Source organism: Protopterus annectens, chromosome 10.part0, assembly GCF_019279795.1.
Source record: "Protopterus annectens isolate FY-2018-M chromosome 10.part0, PAN1.0, whole genome shotgun sequence".
NCBI classification, from domain to species: domain Eukaryota; kingdom Metazoa; phylum Chordata; order Ceratodontiformes; family Protopteridae; genus Protopterus; species Protopterus annectens.
The window spans coordinates 515,700,816-515,720,199 of NC_056744.1; the positions used below are offsets into that span (position 1 = coordinate 515,700,816).

At 35.6% G+C, this 19,384-nt stretch overlaps 1 long non-coding RNA gene across 2 annotated transcripts in view; it reads right to left on the reverse strand.

Annotated features, from left to right (window-relative positions):
• The window catches only part of LOC122812794, a 173,363-nt gene that overhangs the window by 90,489 nt on the left and 63,490 nt on the right, over positions 1–19,384 (reverse strand). For both annotated transcript variants that reach the window (XR_006366571.1, XR_006366570.1), the window contains exon 4: positions 1,538–1,591. This is a non-coding gene — a long non-coding RNA (uncharacterized LOC122812794). The remainder of the gene's footprint in view (positions 1–1,537; positions 1,592–19,384) is intronic.

Here is a 19,384-nt window from a genome sequence, read left to right on the forward strand (position 1 = left end):
AGGGTACTGAGACCTGAGGCCCATTCTTTCTTCCATTCTCTCAGGGAAGCCCAGTTTCTTATCCCTTTTGAATCTGTTTGTTTAGCAATAAGGCTTACGCCCATTACTCAAAACTTTATAAAAGTAAAGCTGACAGGTGGGAAGTTTGTGGACTGATTACACCTATCCCAGTGGCACTATCATGATGCAATAGGACATAAAGAAAATAGACTTATTATTTGCTTGTTTGTATGTTAACCAGGTGAGTATGCTGGTCCAGAAACCCATATCAACCATGACACAAGGCAAAGGCACAAATTTAAACATAAAATTAGATGACAACATACTGTAAATTGGTTCATAATATGAGGAGAATAATACATCAGGATTAGAAACACAGAAACAAAGAGTAAGGATAGCTTAGAAGAAGGCATTCCAAGCTGAATCATTGCATTCAAGCTATTTCTCTAAGGAATAATGTTCTTGATATGACATAGAGTATTAAAAACAGTGGCTGTAAGAAGGAAACGTATTTGATTTATTTCTTTAATTTTATTGACTGAGTTGAATGTAGGTTCAAATGCAGCTATGTCAGCTTCAGTCCAGAAAAAAGAAAATGTACAATGTGTGGAAACGCAAGCAAAACTAGAAGTATAAATTGCAGGTAGGCTTGAGCCTGCTAGACAGAATGTAGCAGGCATGCAAAAAGAAACTATGTACTGTACATACATCTTGCTAAATGCAAGTTACAAAAATGCAGCATATAATTAAACAGCTGGTATATTGTCAAGATAGATAAGTAAGGAAAACTGAGAGAAAGAAGGTAGAAAAGATTTATAGTGTAGATGGGAGCAGGTCCTTGGTTACAGTTTGAAAAAAGCCATAAAGAGTGACATCTTTGAGGTCCTGTGAGATGTTGCAAGTTCTAAAGAGGTTGTAACAAAGTGGTTTGAAAGGAAAAAAAATAAAGTTATATTAAAATAGCAGTTCGAAAATGTAAAAATACAAAGATATGAAAGCAAAACTGTAATGGTAACCAATTTATTCTCAAAGCATAACCTAGAAATTCACAACATTCAAACAACCATCATCGGATATGGTGATCTACCTTCTTAAGTTAGTAATATTGCAGTGATTTTTATAATAATTATAATCATAAATGAAGTGTTCTTTTAGTTTAACTACAAAGCAAGGGTGATTTTGCATTTAGTTCCAGGTGGCATCTAGTTTCAGCATGCTGTGGCAGTATTGGAGAACACCTTTTCTTCCACAGGCTGAGCATTCTATAAATGTGTATGTGCTTTGATAGTGTTGGCATAGGATTTTAATACTAAACTGAAGGCAACAGTGCTGAACATAACAGTGCTACTTCCAAGCAGAAATAACATCTAACATCTAGTAACATTGTTCCTTATTAATTTTGCACTAGAAATAAATAATAGAAAAAAAATTACAATGTCCAACAAAAACAGCTACATACAGAGATGATTTAGAGGAAACAAGTTAAGTGACTGTTTTCCTAAGAATTTATTAATGAAATTAAGATGGAAAAACTTACTGGTGCTCCCGGTGGTCCTTCCACTCCTCGAAATCCTGGATGTCCTGGTATTCCCTGTCAAGCATAATGCAATGTCACCAGCTATAAATGAAAAAGGCTAGAACATCTGATGTGCCAGAGAGTGCTAGAAAAATAATTCTTACAGCTGAATAAATGTGTTTCAGGAAAACAGCGACGTATAGGCATAATTCATTCTAATAATCTGTGAAATATACAGGATTCATTCTTAGAATTTAGCCCTGATAATTATATGAACTGCTAACAAGCTTCATCCTGTAGTTCTGACTTTGACTCTATCTCTGTCTCCATTTGTCAACTTAATCAACAAATGCTTTTAGATTGTGCCTGAAAAGAGATGTTTGCGCCTGGTGGATTTAACTGGCTAATGAATAACTAAACAAATGAGCAAACAAGCAATAAATAAATAAATAGGCACATCTAAGGTAACCACTAATGCAATCAACTTAGGAGGAAAAAGTCATAGTCTTGATATTTCTAGGTGGGGATAAAGAAAAGATGTAAGATCAGGTTTTTTTCTAGGATTTTACAACCACTAAGCAGTACTGTGATTAATATTTTATATCTGCTTTTTTTAAATTATTTAATCTTTGAAACTTGTCATTTCTCTTTTTCATTACATCCCGATAAACCCATTCATCGTCCTGAGGCTCAGGAGTTTTGTTATGCAGCATTACATTCCCTACTTTGTTCATTTGGGGAGGTTGGTATGCAATGCATACAGTGCTGGAAGTTATAAGCACTCTGATGTCATGAACATCTGAATTAGCACCAGACCTACCATTAGGCAGGACTTCTGATGAATAGAATTTGGCGCTTGTCAAAAGATGTTCCTATATAATTATTTATTTATTTGTTTACCAGGCAAGTTAGTTTGGTCTGCATAATTTCTGGCTATGATCTGGTTCACAGTCAGCCAGAGAGTAAGTATGTAAAGTAACATGCCTATAAAATGAAATTGACATTTATAATATACAAATATTAAGTCAGAATTAAGACTAAGCAAACAAATTGGGCAAAATACAGGAATATAACAAGCAAAACAGCCATTTGTCCTAATAACATTTAAAAACAGGCTTATAATATATGAATGTTGTAATTCAATGACTGTATTGTACATAAAGATATCTATCTACATGTGTGTATAAGTCAGTTGGGAATGACCAGCTGCGTCAACATGTATTTGGTCAACACCATCTGGTTGACTCATAAAGATGGCTGACAGGTGTGTGAGATCAACAATCCCTGGATAGGAGAATATTCCCTTTCCCTGGGGATTGTGCAATATTGGGGTTAGTATATGTAATTACCATGCAGTGTGGGAGTGCAGCCCCTCACATGGGGGTGCAGGGGGCTTGCTCTCTTATAAAACACTTGCATTTGGATTACTCCACTTTGGAGTAATGCCTGGAACATGCACATAATGCACTGACATTTGTTGTTTTGATTTAATAACACCAATATTCTGGATGTCAGCATACCTAGTGATTCAACCAACTGCCCTACATCCATATATATATATATAGATATATATATATATATATATATATATATATATATATATATATATATATATAGGAGAGGGAGATATGGAGCGAGAGAAAGACATATAGATATGTATATCTTTGTAGTTTCTTTAATTGTATACTATTACACCACATTCTGTATGTCTTTGTAATTGTCAAATTTGCATATTTTTCCTAAGCTAAGATTGAAATTGGTCCTTTGTTATTAGTGCTGCACCACAGCTAAAACTTCAGAAAAAGAAATAAAAAAAATCTTGTATATCTAACAGCATGTAAGAAAATATTGACAACTCATAATGTCTACTAAAGTTCCAACCTTACACTGACAGAATCTTTATCTGAAAACAACACAGAATACCATAGTAAGTATTTTTTCCTGGGACAAGCCCCTGCACCTCTTTATGTTTGGTGTGTAAGTCCATCACTCCCCTCTCACACACACTACTTAAATATACCAATTTCTAGTCTGTACAACACTGGGGAAATAGATAAAACCTTTATTAAGCCTATTGTCCACCAATCTCACACATAGCCATCACCACAACAGAGACAAAATGGAAATGTACTAAGTTAGTAGATCATTCTCATTTTGAATGAAGAAACTCCTCAACCAAACACAAATATCTGTCAATCGACCTATCTTGTGAGATAGGATCATTCAATATAGTGACTGATCAGAAGTAACGTTCTTTATACTGAGGAAATAATTTACTACCTTGTGAATTTCTTTTTAGGCTATGAAGCTCAATGGTAAAAATATAGTAAAGGTCTCTGTTTTAAAAAGCATATTACATAGAGCATCCTTTAGGCTATTAATAATCCAATCACACTCTAATAACCTTTACACTACACAAATGAAGAGCAGTTATATATACTGATGTAAAAGGAATTCACCCACCTTTTTTTCAGCCCACTATTTTTCAGTACCTTCTTCCCATCTGACCCGTACCTCAGCTAAAATAATTTTGCATTCATATGCACAGTGCTTTTATTTGAGAATAATGATAGATTATAAGAGTCATTATTCTTACTGATTTTATGAAATACTCTTGTCACCACCACCATTCATTCTTTTAATATATGGTATTTACAGCTAAGAAGTCTCTCTCTCTCTCTTTTCAAAAGGTGACTGCCAATAGCTATAGTTTACTTGTTTAGTATATTTACCCTTAAACATATCAGTTGTTGTTGTTGTTGTATCTTTCGGCTTTTCCCGGTTAGGGGTCGCCACAGCGGAACTCTGGTCCGCTAATGATTGGCAGTAGATTTTTACGTACTGAGTTGCCAGCCCTAACGTACAACCTTCAATGAAGGTACGCCCATTCATGAATGTCTCCACATAGAAGATGCTTTAGCTGAGATTCGAACAGGACAACGTCTTACTGTGAGACGACAATGCTACCGTAGCACCACCACTGCAGTATACCCTTAAACATATCAGTAAGTTTGTTAATATACCTTTAAACATATCAGTAAGTTTGTTAATATAGCTTGAAAATTAATTTGCACATAATTATATTGTACAGAAGGATGCAAACTAAAAATTTTTGAACATATGACATAAGATAAACACTAACAGTTAGCTGGTCCTAACTCCCATTAGATTACTAAAATCTATCTACCTCACTCCGTTAAGACAATTTAGTCATTGCAGAAAATTTACACAAAACATTTATAGACATTATCTCACTGACTCTTGAGTAGTAGGCTATCTTCTCAAATGTAGTCCATGAAAAGGTTTCTTCACTGCTCCTGGGCTTGTTAAAAGATCAAACATTGAAAGAGGAAAATACAGACTAGCTAGATCATCTGGGGAGTTCATTTTTAAAGGAATGCCTTGGCTTGAAAGAATTCAGATGAGTATCCTGGAATGAGACAGGGTTGGGAAATATTCTGTTATCATACTCTTTTTAAGCAAGTCCCTTCTTTCTGCATCAGGTAAAGAACTCCTCCTTTTGGGTAAAAAAAAATAATAAATTAAATTTTCAACAAATCAAGGCTTTTTAAGGAGTTTGAAGCTTTGCCAGTTACTTTTCTAGAAACTGACAAAAGAATCCAAAAAAAAATTTATTGTTTGGCTTTTACAGATACAGGAAGTGGAACATTCATTAGTATTATTGGTCTAGTTAAAGAGCAATTATCAGACCACCCCTTCAAATACATACTGGTCTCTTCCCAATGTACATTTAATTTTTCGCAAACCATAAACATTTGTCTAATCAGCTTTTGCATCTTTATTACACCTCCAACAAACTATAGAAATCATTTTACTAAACAGAGATTTTACAAGAATTAACAAACATTCTATGTATATATTTTCACATAAAAACTTTCCAGTATAAACTTGAAGAACTTTGACTAAATGATTTAACTAACAAAGTTTTAGTCTTACCACCTACAGAGTCACTCAATCCAGTACTAAAAAGTTTCAGAATTTTGCATCAAAATTATTATTGTTATTATTATTATTATTATTATTATTATTATTATTATTATTATTATTATTATTATTATTATTAACTTATATAACTTGGACAAGCTTTCTTTTAGGTCAGTTTGCCTTTGATGATAGCATTCATATATTCACATAATGTGGAATAATGTTATGTTCCTCTTTACTCATATTATCAAAAATTAAATTAATTTCTTACTGATGGATAATATTAACCGGTTAATAGATTCATCCAGATTATAATCTTTCAATTAATATTCTGGTGACTTGACTTTCCCTTTTTTAAAGCTATCAGATCATAATATTAATCCATTCCATTTTAATAAATACATCTTAACATTGTTCTGAGTTTCCTTAAGTCTAGAGTTGTATAGAATGGGAAAGCTTAAAGATTTCCATTTTGATATTAATGGAGTTTTAAAAACATGTTTCTTGACTGTTTTAAGAATTGATTTCATATATGCAGAGTCTAAAGACTGATATGAATTTCTGTGTAAGGTAAATATTTGTTAGAAAAATGTGTAATAGTAATATGCATGCTTAGTGCATTCGAGGTTGAAAAGGGTTAATACATTTATTCTTTTCACACTGCATGAATCTGCACAGCTATTAAAAACTTAACAAAAAGCATTTCATTTCTGCTAATGTCATAAAAATAACAAAAGACATTTAATTTCTGCTAATGTCATAAAACTTAACAAAAAGATATTCATTTCTGCTTATGCCATGAAAAAGAAAACAATAAATGCTTAAAAGTTTAAACCATAGTCAGCATTACTTGCACCAAAGCTAGAAATGTACCTTGAATCTAGGCAAAATGTAACACATGTATTAGAACTGCACAATTAAAGAATTGAAAACTTAAGGTGGACTAAAATAAGCCCAAGGCCAGGTTGTTTTTCTCAAAATGTTTTGCAAGCTAGCAAATAATCTAACCTAGTCAGCAATAAGTCTAGTAACATTTTCTGTAGAACAATACAAAAAGTTGTGTCTAACTATGTCAGCAATAAAATAGTAAAATTTTCTGTGTGACATAAAAAGAACTGTATAAAAATAACATACTGATCACCAAAGAGCTAGACAAATCTTGTGCCTACATGCTTTGTCTCCTTGCTGCAAGTAATAAAGGGTGCCTTGCTTGAACCTAACGTGAGTTGGTCTTTAAAGTTTTCTCCTTTGACAACATTATTAACCAGAAGAAAGATCGGTTACATATTTCTAATTTTCATAGTTGAAAAACTTATAAGAATTTAGTATAATCTACTCCTTAATGGTTTTTCATTGACTAGTGTATGTTGAGTCTATCCAGAGTATAACAGAGTTAAAATTTGCAGCAATAGAATAAGATTCTACATCTGGGAAGCTATTATCACCATCCTCCCATAATCTTATATGATTTCTATAAGCAGCTTTCACTTTGTAGGATACTATAAGAACAAAGTTAACATTTTTTCCATTGACTTTAAAAGTTTTTTTTGTCAGATATTACAACTATTGAATGCAATAAGTACTAACCTATCCTCAAAAGTAAAAAAAAATCATTACATTTTTAATAACAAGTAACACATCTTCAATTATTTTTTAAAAATTATTATTAATAATCTTAATCACATCTTGATAAATTTTTTATTCCTAAATATTTTTATTGTTCTTCCCAATTATATGTATATGCATCTTTAAACATGCTATGTAATAAGTGATTTAACTCTAAAATTTCAGTTTTGTTGTTATTAAATTTCAGCAGTGATACTTCTTGAAACTTTTAAATTTCCTCATCTGTTTCTTTGACTGAATAATTAAAATCTGCTGCAGTTAGTAAAATATCATCTGCAAAAAGTTGCATTTTAGATTGACAATCCTTGTTAATTGAGAATCCATATTTTTTATTTGTTTATTATGCTGTTAGCTAAAGGTTTGATAACTAATGAAAATAGTAGAGGTAACAAGGGACACCCTTGATCTGTCCCTTTGTTTAAAATGAATCCTTGAGAGATGTAAAACCCAATTTTAACATATGCTTTGGAGTATCTAAACAGTTTTTTTAATATTTCAATAAATTGTTGTGGAAACGCAAATGCTTCTAAAAGTTAAAACAAGTAGCACCAATCTACAGAATCAAAAGCTCTCTTGATATCTAATCTAATTAGGGCCAATTTTTTTCTCATTCATTTTACTAAATCTACAATAGCTACTACCCTTTTTATAGTATCAATCATAAATCTATTGACTATAAATCTTGTTCGATCTTTATTAATTAATAAACTAAATCTCTCAGTCTTGTAGCAAAGATGGAAGTAATATTTTATAGTCTACATTTAATAATAAAATAGGTCTATATAAGGAAACAAAATCATTATCCTTTCCTTGTTTACGTAAAGCAAAGATTACAGAAAATTTCCATGAGGAGGAATTATTTTTTTACTATGAATTATCCTGAAAATGTCACTCAGTAATTTTATAAGCAGACTATATAATTCCGTACTTAGACCATTTAACTTGGAGTGCTACCATTTTTTTTCTTTTTAAGCTTATTTAACTTCTTTAGGGAAATAGGCTTATTCTACAAAAATATGTGTTGGTCATTATGCCAATTTTATAATCATCAGGATTAATATTTTATCTGTATTATGATCTTCATGGATTTTTTAAAAATATTATGCATTTTCTATATGTCTGAAGTAAGCTTAGGTGAGGATTTTGGATAGTATTTGTTTTTGTCCTTTTGCTTTATATCTTACTTCTATTAGCTAATCTGTGCAGAGTTTTTGAAGTCATTGCATAACCATGCAATTTTATTTTTTCTAAAGCTAGCTTCACTTTATGCATTAAAACTGTTTGATAGTCTATCATTTCATATAATCTATTCATGAATGGTTTTAATGACTTTAGCATTATCTAATTACTTTGTTTGGTGTTTAAAACTTGCTTTTTGCATTTCATCTTGTATTTTTAACAACTCTTTATCCCACTCTTTCTTTTTATTACTAGGCCATCTTCTCATTCTATCTTTAATAGGCATTTTAAGGAGTCCTATAACTTGACCTTACTAACCTAACCATTATTATTCAAAGATAAAAAAAATCTTGATTTGTCCCTTAAGGTAAATCTTAAATTCTTTTAATTTAATTATATATACTGGGATTCTACAAATAATCTGACATTTCCTTATATCCATTAATATATTAATACTTAGTGCATTATAATCAGATAAAGGACAAGGACTAGTTTTAAAATAATACACTTTATTTAGATAATCTGTCAAGACATTAAATCCTATAAATTCTAGTTTGCATTCCATGTGAATAAGAATAATGAGTGAAGAACAATGACTTATCTTCTGCTTTTATTATTAAACCAGTTAAATTATTATTACTAACCCCATCTGTTTGGTGCTCTAGCTAGTGTATAGAGTTTACCATTATTTTTAATTATCACAAATGTATACATTCCTTTGGGATCAATAATGGATTACATGACTTTAGGTATCACAGTAGATTTTCTCCCAAGTATAGCAGTTCCACTATTTTTTGTTAAAAAAAGTAGATGATAACATTTTGTAGCATAACTTATTTAGATATTGTATATTCTTTAGCTATCAAGTGAGTCTCTTGCAAGAATATAATGTCTCCTCTATTTAATTTTAAATATCTGATTAACAATTTCCTTTTGTTGCCATTATTTATTCCATTTACTTCAATAGATAATAGATTAAACCTATTCATACTGTGTATTTAAAATTATTTATTTTAAAAGATAATATAATACATTTATTCACCATATCAGTTTAATTGTATACAAGACTCTAATGCATTCTTCCAACATTATCTTAACATACCACATTTTTTGAATTCTTCCTTTCTACAAACTTTGAATTCTTCCTTTCTACAAACTAAACTAAACTTTGGAATATTTTCTGCTTAAAACCTGAGCTTTGGCCGGCTAAGATCTAGCTGTATTCAACTGGATGCATAAGTGAATTTAAGTACCTTTTATCTGCACTTTTTTAAATAATACAGCATTTTAATTGATTTATTTGTGTTGCATTGAATATTAACTGAACTGGAAGTTTTGACTGTTTTTCAGCTCACCACCCACCCTCCCTGGTTTTGTTTTGGTGTTAATCTTGGTGGCTTTGAAACTGCCAGTCCCTCTTGTAAATTTGTGTTTGGATACTCCTTCTGGGCTCATCTCATTTGCTCACTCAGCTGAGTGTAGTGAGATCATATTCTGATTTCAGTAGGGTTGCCACCTTTTCAAATGGCCAAAGTGGGACGTTTTGGTACAAACATCAGATTTTACAAGCTGACACATACCCGCGGTCAGTACAAAGGTTAGAGCTTAACTTTTTTGCCTAAATAAAAGCTTATTCTTGTAGCATTTTAGTTGCTTATTCTGTTTCTTATAACATTTAGGTATTTTAGATTGAGAATAACTGTTTTATGCAACTATTACATAAAATATAGGAAATAATGTTGTCCTAAAATATCAGGACATTTGCCATTTTTACAATTTTTTGTCAGGACACAACTGCGCAAAGAGGGACTTTCCCTCGCAAAGTGGGACAGGTAGTAACCCTAGATTTCAGGCACTCCTACTGTGTAGAAAAAATGATCATCTGGGAAAGAAAAAAAAATTAAGCTTGTTTCCTGCCTTTCCTGTAAGTGGTCTAGACTGTTTGTAGGCTTCTGAGCCCCCAAGCCTTTCTGTGTTGGAGGGAAGCCTTCTAGCTTAATTTTGTTTCTTAGAACTAGCCAGTTTTCTAGTTTCATCACTCAAATCTGTTTCTTTGAACTCAGCACTTCTTCAGAACTTGTTGTAAGCACTAAATAAGCTGCAAATTACTACAGCACTCAACTTTCCTCAATTGTCTAGAGGAAAGCAATTTTTAGTACTTGATAAATAAACACCTATCTAGGCATATCCAAGGGTCAGCTCCCAGTGATTTCTCCTGTCTACCTGATGAATCTGGGCATCTTGAGACAATGCAGCAATTGCCTCATGTACACAGACAACCCTCTCCTCCTACCATCCAACACTACAACCTGTGAGAGATGCACTTATATAGCCAATCTGGAAGCAAAGCTCTCTTCACCCAAGACTGGACTAGACAGTCAAGAGGAGAAAGTAAACACTTGCACCACACCACACTCATCACATAGTGCCTCAAAACCTACACCACCAAAACACACACATAGAAACACAAAACACACCTACATTCATGGAGGCTCTCAATAAAAACCTGCCCAAGCATCAGGGACCTCCAAAGCAGAAATGCAAGCAAACTCCACCCCCAACACAACCCAAATGACACATAGCCCACAAACTGAGTGTGCCACTCAGCCACAGCCCATAAGGCATAATGACATACCCCACACTCTAGTCATAGGTGACTCTATAGTCAGGCACACTAATGTTCCACTCACCAAGCTAAACAAGGAGAAAGTTACTGTCAGCTGCCTGTCAGGTGCCAGAATCCACCACATAATGCATGCACTCAGGTCACTCCACAAGTACAAATATGACACTGTCATTGTCCATGTTGGTGTGAACGACCTGAGACTTACCTCCCTGGACTACATGAAAAGAGATATGGAAGAGCTCTCTGATCTTGTAGCCCAGGCACGTATGACCCTAGCCCTGAGTAGCATCCTACCATCACCCAGAATGATACCACAGTACAAGGAACCACAGTACAAGGACAAAATGATTGACTTCAACAATTGGCTAAGCTTCTGGTGCATTCTAAGGGGATCCAGTATTTGTCTGCCTGGGATGACATGATCGACAGACCACGATGCTTTGCCAGAGATGGCCTGCACCTGTCGCCCTTGGGATTCTGGATTATGGCAAAGGCTCTTGCCACCCCTATAGTGCCTTTTTAGGCAAGGTTCAAATGACAAATTCACCACCATAACAGGTACAAGCAAGCAAAATATGAGGGTAATGCTACTCAATGTTAAAAGTCTAAACCTCAAAATGCACTCACTCGAGGCACTCCTTAAAATGGAGAACATCGACATCTGTGCAGTGACAGAGACCTGGTTCAAAGCTCCAGAGAGCACCCCTGCATTACCAGGCTATAATTCATACCACACCTTTCGGCCACCTAACCTGTAATGAAGCACTAAAGGTGGACGCGTGTTCATATTCATTAAGGATATCCACACCTCCAGGCTAGTTGCACAGCATAATGCATCTGAGATTATCCAAGTGCAACTAACTCTGGGCAAGACTGCAGTCCAAATTGTAGCTTGCTACAGACTCCCCACCATGCACCAGGATTCCCACTCCTCATTTCTTGATACACTGAAAAGTATTAGGGTACAACCAAACACCCTAATAATGGGTGATTTCAACTACCCCACCATTAACTGGGAAAACTACTCATGTACCAACTTTTTTGCTCAACGTTTTCTGGAATTCATAAATTCCAATGCCTTGGATCAACTTATTCACACCCCCACCAGGGGCAGCAATATCCTAGACCTGATCATTACCAACATGGACAACCGGTGTTCCACACCAGAGGTCAATTCCTCATTGGTCAGATCCGACCACAAGCTAATCACCCTAGACATCCACATCTCGCTCCCACCGCAATTAGGGAAACCACCGTAAAAAACTTCTCCAAAGCCAACTTCACACTTCTTAAGACAGAAGTGACAAACTTCATGACACCCATGCAGATGGACACTAGAGGTACGACTGCTGAATCCTACACAAATGCACTTTATAAGCACTTACACGAGTGCATGAATCATGCTATCCCTAATGGAACCAAGATGCTATCCTCCAAAAAAAGGAAGACAATCTGGTGATCCTCTGCCATAAACAAACTCTACAACAGAAGAAAGAAACTGTTGCAAAAAAGAGTAAAATCTCATGACTGGAGGAACTCCCTGGTCAACCTCAGTAAGAAGCTGAGATCCTTCATAAAATCCTCCAAAGCTAGTTACGAAAACAAAATTGCCACTGACTCTAAAGACAACCACAAAGCATTCTATAGCTATGTCAAGAAGCTCAATGGCAACACTCAGATCTGCTCTGAGTTACAGAACAATGGCACTTAATATACAGAACCAACTGATATTGCCAACATCCTGGCAGATAGGTTCAGTACTAACTTTACCCCTCTCTCACCACCTAGAGGGCCCATCTCTATACCGGAAGAATGTAAAGTTGATGTAATCATGGATGCACAGGTAAAAAACACACTCTCCAAAGCCAAGAACACAGCATCCATGGGAACTGCTAATATCCCAGGCTGCGTTCTACATGAACTACAGAATGAACTGGCACCCTACCTAAGTACCATGTTCAATCATAGCCTCACTTCAGGCTTTGTGCCCACTGAATGGAGCTCCACGACGGTTATCCCACTCCACAAAGGGGAAGCCATGATGGACGCCGGGAACTACCACCCCATTAGTCTGATGAGCCCGGTCTGCAAGGCCATGGAATGTATCATCATGGAATGCATAAACAAAGACATTAGTAATCTCCAAACTCTGGACCCTACCCAGTTCGGGTTTGTAAAAGGCAGATCATGTCTCCTCAACCTAATTGACTTCTTTAAAGCAGTCACCAAAGCCATAGATGAGGGTAAGTTGGTTCACACAGCTTATCTAGATCTCGCCAAGGCTTTAAACACCATTCCCCACTCTGGAATTATAGGTAAGCTCACTAAACTAGGTATAAATCCCTGTCACAAGATGGGTTGCCAGCTGGCTCATGGACAGAACCCACACTGTGAAAGTAGCAGACTCCAAATCTGACCGGACCAATGACAAGTGGAGTACCACAGGGTTCAGTCCTGGGTCCTCTCCTGTTTGGTATCTACTTCTCTGAAGTACAGGCTAACACAGAAGGTCTTTGGCTAACAAAGTTTGCAGATGACTGCAAACTAGGAGCCATAATCGAAACTCCTAACAATGTGGACATACTACAAAAGGGCCTCACTGACACAGATGCCTGGTGTCAAAGCCATGGCCTGAAGCTCAATGCCAAAAAGTATATTGTTATCCCCTTTGGTAAAAGCTTTGTTCCCATGAACTACCACATAAGTTATAGTCTACTTAATGCCAAAAGTGTGATAAGAGACCTTGGGACACAGGTGGACTGTAATCTCTCCTTTGATAATCACATCACCACAATGGTCAGGAAATCCTTTGACGTGGCTCACCTCATCACAAAAGGTTTCTCATCCAGAAAATAAGAGGTCATTTTTTCCCCTCTATTCATCACTCATTAGACCCATTATAGAGTACAACACCCCTTTTGGTATGTACCTCACAATACATCTACAACAACTGGAAAGACCACAGAAATAACTCACAAAGAGGATTACTGGCCTCAAACAGATGCCCTACGTAGACCTTCTCAAAAAACTCCAGCTTTACTCCATCGCATATCGCCTACTCAGAGGCGATCGCTGCCTAACATATAAAGCTATGTCAAACCCAGAGCTGTTGGACATGCTCCATTTAAAGAAATCCCAATCCCTCTGAGATACACGCTCTAGGGACCTAAACCTTGTCACCACAATAAACAGAACATGCTGGAGGGATAGATTCCTGTTCCAGAGACTTCCCATACTCTGGAACAGACTACCTATCTATGTCAAACAGAACTCCTCATTAGCACTCTTCAAGAAAAATCTTGATGACTGGATGGGAAATAGGAAATTCACCCCAGGGATCACTTCTGTGGCTCTGCTCAACAGGGGCACAGGAAAATCATTTTCTTGGGTGGCAAAAGCCAGGGTACCTTTTTGGCTAGGCTTATATAGGCCCAAGGGCTAATAGCCTAGTACATACCTATGAACCTATGAACCTATAAAACTCATAAATAACAAAAGCAGAAACAAGTCTACATGTGTAGCTGTATATATTACTAATAAAATACAACTTATCATGGATACCAAAGTTCAAATAGACAAGCTTCTGTGCTTGGGAATTTTTAACAGAATTAAGCAAGAAAATATTAGACGAAAAGTACCTATTTATTTATTTGGTTATTTATGTATGTATTTATTTAATTATATATTGCTTGCTTTTGTTGAGTGAGATAGGCCAACTGAGCTGTGGTAGCTCCTTTTCAGCAGTTGCTCAGGAAAAAAGCACCAGTAATGAGCCAGACAATTTTATACAGTAGAGAGTTATGCAAAGTTTAATGGTATAATATGAACATACAGTAAGTAAAATGTAGCTATACTGAAAAGATATCTGCAATCAGTAACATATAAGGTCATTACATATTTATATAAGGCAATTTGGCATATATAGTGAGGTTTAAAATGTCAAATTACAATTTATTGATTTTTTATTTATCATTTGTTAACCGAGAAACTCCGACTTGGAACAAAGCCAATTTTCAGCAGAGGCCTGGGGAGAAATGCTCCAGATGCATGTCTTTGTAACATGGAAGGAAACCGGAGCACCCAGAGGAAACCCACATGACCGCAGAGAGGACATACAGACTCCACACAGAAGGCACCCCAGCTGAAAATCAAACCAGAGAACCTCCCGCTGCACCACTGCACCATCCAATTTTACATTTATGGGGGAAGAAAAATAAGAGAAAAAGGTATGGGTGATATGAGTAGAAAACATAGGTGATAAGAGTACAGAGCAGAGAGAATGTGAAGAAAGGAGACTAGTACATACATTTGTTAGGTGATACAGGGAAAAATAAAGTTATAGTGAAGTTAAGGTAGCTGTAGAAGGTAAAAAGTATGAGTTGGGATTTTCTGGAGGGAAAAACTTGTGAGGTGGTAAGTAGATATGACAGATATGGCAGTAAGGGCAAGGAACTATAAAAAGTAGGATATTTGCATTGAAAATTTACTTTGTTATGGTACATGCCACTAATAAAGTTGTGTAAGGGCCAGGGTAACCTTGCCATTGATAGGAGCAAGAGCAAAGCATTATTCCAGCAAGTTTTTGAATCTGGAGAGGTTGGTTTATTGTTTACTGGTAATAAGGATAGAATTCCATATTTTGGAGACATAATTTGAGTACAAGGACAAACAAACAGTTATGTGTTTAGCTAATAGGACATTGTCCATGGTGAGTAGTGATTATGCAGGGATGTGAGGTTCCACTAATGCTTGAAATGCAGGACAGTTTTAAGGTTTATAGATTATATTTAAGTTGCTAACTTGGTGATAGAGAGATAGTGTGGAAGTTCTGGTCAGCCTAAAGGTTTTAAGGCTAGGCAGTGGTGAGATTTAACATCTTGGTTAGTAAAATTTTTAGTTATGTTGTTATAGCATTATTCATTTTTAATAGATATTTCTGATGGTTGGTGTAAATGGGGCAGAATATAGTAGTGAAGTTAGGAAATATGCAAAGGCTATTTTTTTGGCATTGCTAGTTAAAAAGTGTTTCCTACAATACAGAAGTCCAATTTTGCTGTGAGTTTGCCTGAGAAATTAGTGTATTTGAATACCATACCAAATTTGAGGGGGTTATCTATAATGATACCCAGTAGCTTTGTGTGAGGTACAAGTATGACAGGAATGTTGTTTGACGAGATGATGCAGAAGGTACTTTTTACAGGATAAAGATTTTGGTGTGAAAAGCAATAACTTGATTTTCTTAGTATTCAACAGGAGGTTTTTAGGTCTGTTCCTGAAGTTCTTAGAAGGATTTAGCCATTGTTATCAGTGTCACAATGATAGTCATATCATTAGTAACAATGTAGACATCATTAATTAAGTGTCAAAGAATATGGAGCCCAAGACTGAGCCTTGTGGCACTCTAACATAGGCAAGAATGGGGATCGTTCTTTCTGCCATTTTACTCCCTGTAGCCTATTAGAAAGGAAGCTATAGAACCAGAAGAGGGAGGGGTTGTCAGGTCCTAGTGAGGATAGCCTATGGAGAAGACTATTATAGGATACAGTGTCAAATACCTTACATAAGTCAAGGAACAGAGAGGAAGCAACGTTTCCAGAGTCCCTTTGGAGGCTGATATGATGAGCAATATTAAGGGGAAATGTGGTAGTGCTGTGGTGTGGTCTAAATCTATGCCATGCATAGGAGAAGAGGTTGTTATTTATTACTTGTTTAAAAAGTTGGGATTGCATATACTTTTCAATGATTTTTGGTAATGGAGAAACAATGGCTATAGTGTGGTAATTACAGTATTCAGTGGTCTCCTCTTTTGTGTAAGGGAAAAATTAGTGACTTTTCCCAACTAATAGGCATATAGTTTTCTTGAATATATCAGTTTAGAGGATAAAGACAGGATATGTTAAAGGGTCAGCAGTCATATTAATGTATTATAAGGGAAGATTATCAGCAGTGAGTGTTGTGGGTTTTAGCTTATGAAGTCGTTTTTGATAGTAGAGGTGTGAACTGGATTGATGTGGAAGATAAGGATTTTAAAGGATACTTACATTGGGAATGAGAGCAGAGTAGGAGGGTGGCTGTTTATGAGGGTGGTGACAGAATATATGAAATATGAGATGAGCTGGTTAGAAATAGGTTTGATATAGTTGGTGGTAGTTGGGGTTGATTGAGCTAGGCAGCCTGGATTTAACAAACTGTTAATGGAGCACCAGAACTGTTTGGGGTTCTTAGCTGTAGTGATTTTATCATATCACACTGACTTCCAATCATATCTGATTGATTTTACTGTGGTTGTGCAGTTCTCTAAAGTTCTGTTGATTGGTCTCTATTTTATTATGAAGCCAAGTTTCCCAGGCTTTGCCTCTGGCTCTCGTGAATTATTTAGTAGTTTTTGTAAGCCAGAAAAGTGATCACAAAGACAAAAAATGGGGTTCCAAAACACATATACACAACACAAGCACACCAAACAAACAGCAATCTACACACACATACACCTAAAATCTTACACCTAACCCTGCACTAAACTATAGACACACACCACTAACTATCCACTTACCTTAACCCAAAGCCTAACTCTAAGGTCCGTCACTATTGCACACTCACCTCACCCGCGCCCTAACCCTAACTCACCTACCCCGCCCTAACCCTCACTTCCACACAATCGCAAACTTACCTAACCCGCACCCTAACCCTAACTAACCTAACCTGCACCCTAACCCTAACTAACCTAACCTGCACTCAATTGCACACTTATCTGAACCCGGCCCATAACTTTCCACCACAGCGCTGAAAATACCAAAGCAACAGAAATGGAGAAACAAATTCTTTCCCTAGGAAAAAATTTGGATTTCTGTTGCTTCGATATTTCCTGATTTCACTGAATAGAGGTCAATATTAGAAAATTCGAAGTTTTGAAACTTTGATGTTCTAATACAGACTCCAGAAAATGTCATCAGTTTAATAATATTTCTGTTTTGCTAACAAAAATGATCTTGATCTTTAATGTATGTGTGTGTGTGTATGAAACAGTTTCACTTTGGAATGTTCTGAGCATTTCTGCAAAAAATAGGTGCTTTGTACAGCTTTTCAAATTTCACTTCTTTGCTGTATCTTTACTAAAAGCAATATTTTTATAGATGTTCACATTTCTCATCTATTTTGAATAAAAATTCAGGTTCTTTACAGCTTTTTAAAACTGTGTCCACGTGAGGTTTTGCTGCTGATCTTGATTAGGCCTACATCCCAAAGCCTTGCTGTAATTAAATTAGTAATCCTCCAAATTTCTAACAGGTGTGCATGCAATATAGGGTGTGTGTGTGTGTGTGTGTGTGTGTGTGTGTGTGTGTGTGTGTGTGTGTGTGTGTGTGTGTGTGTGTGTGCGCGTTTGTGTGTGTTTGTTAACCTTACTGGGCAGTAGTATCCATTTTCAAAGAGGACATGAAGGAGAGGAAAGCCACAATATAAACTTATTGATTCACCCTGCCAATGTCCTCCCTACTATCTTTGAAAACCACTCTGAAAGACTTTCTAGCTAAAATTTGGTTCTGTTCTTGATCAAAACCAGTATAAACTATATCCCTAAATATAAACAAATACTTTTTTATTCCTTATCAAAAAGTAGTAGAAAATCATCAGGCAGCCAATGTAGAAGATTCTATAGGAACGAGGAGATCACTAATTGGCACTCTGAGAGAGCAGTTAATGCACAGAACAGACTAATAAACTAATAGTGAACACGAGTTCAGATATTTTTAGGTACAGCCTGGACACTTATGATGGGAAAAAGTGTTTTGGTATATTGGCTGGCTAGAAGGGCATTAATGCCCATGCTTGAAACATATGTATGTATGTATGTATGTATGTATGTATTTATGTGTGTATGTTATATCCCTAATCTCCCTTTTTCGCTTACTTCCTTACTTTTATCAAATTCTCTTCCTGACTTTCTCTCTAAATATACCATAAGCCTGTTTTCCATCACTTCACATTGCATTTCCTGTTTGTATTACACTAACTTACCCTTAATTTGTCTATAAATTGACAACATTTTTTTAAATATTAACTTGCATCTATTCTAAAGCAATATTTTTTATAATAGGTTCAATTTATTATAATTATTTAAACTGCAGATACTTTTGTTTTATTTTTAAAACCTGCAAAACTATTGTTCTTAAAATGTTTTGCAATAGTATTCATAGATTCATAGATTCATAGATTAGTACTAGGCTAACTGCCATTGCAAGCCATTTTAAGCTTATCTCCTTTATCTCCTGTGAGATGTACCTTGTGTTTGTGTGGCAAACAACACCTTAACTGATGGCCACCCTCCCTAGGCTTATCCCTAGTATGGAGCTTTTCTCCCTGGGACTCCACTAAAAATAGACCTCTACACAAATGGACCTTCCCTGTAATCAAATGTTACCTAATAAATAAATAAGTTCATAGATTCATAGGTGTGTACTAGGCTAATGGCCCTGGACCCTTTACAGGCCTAGCCC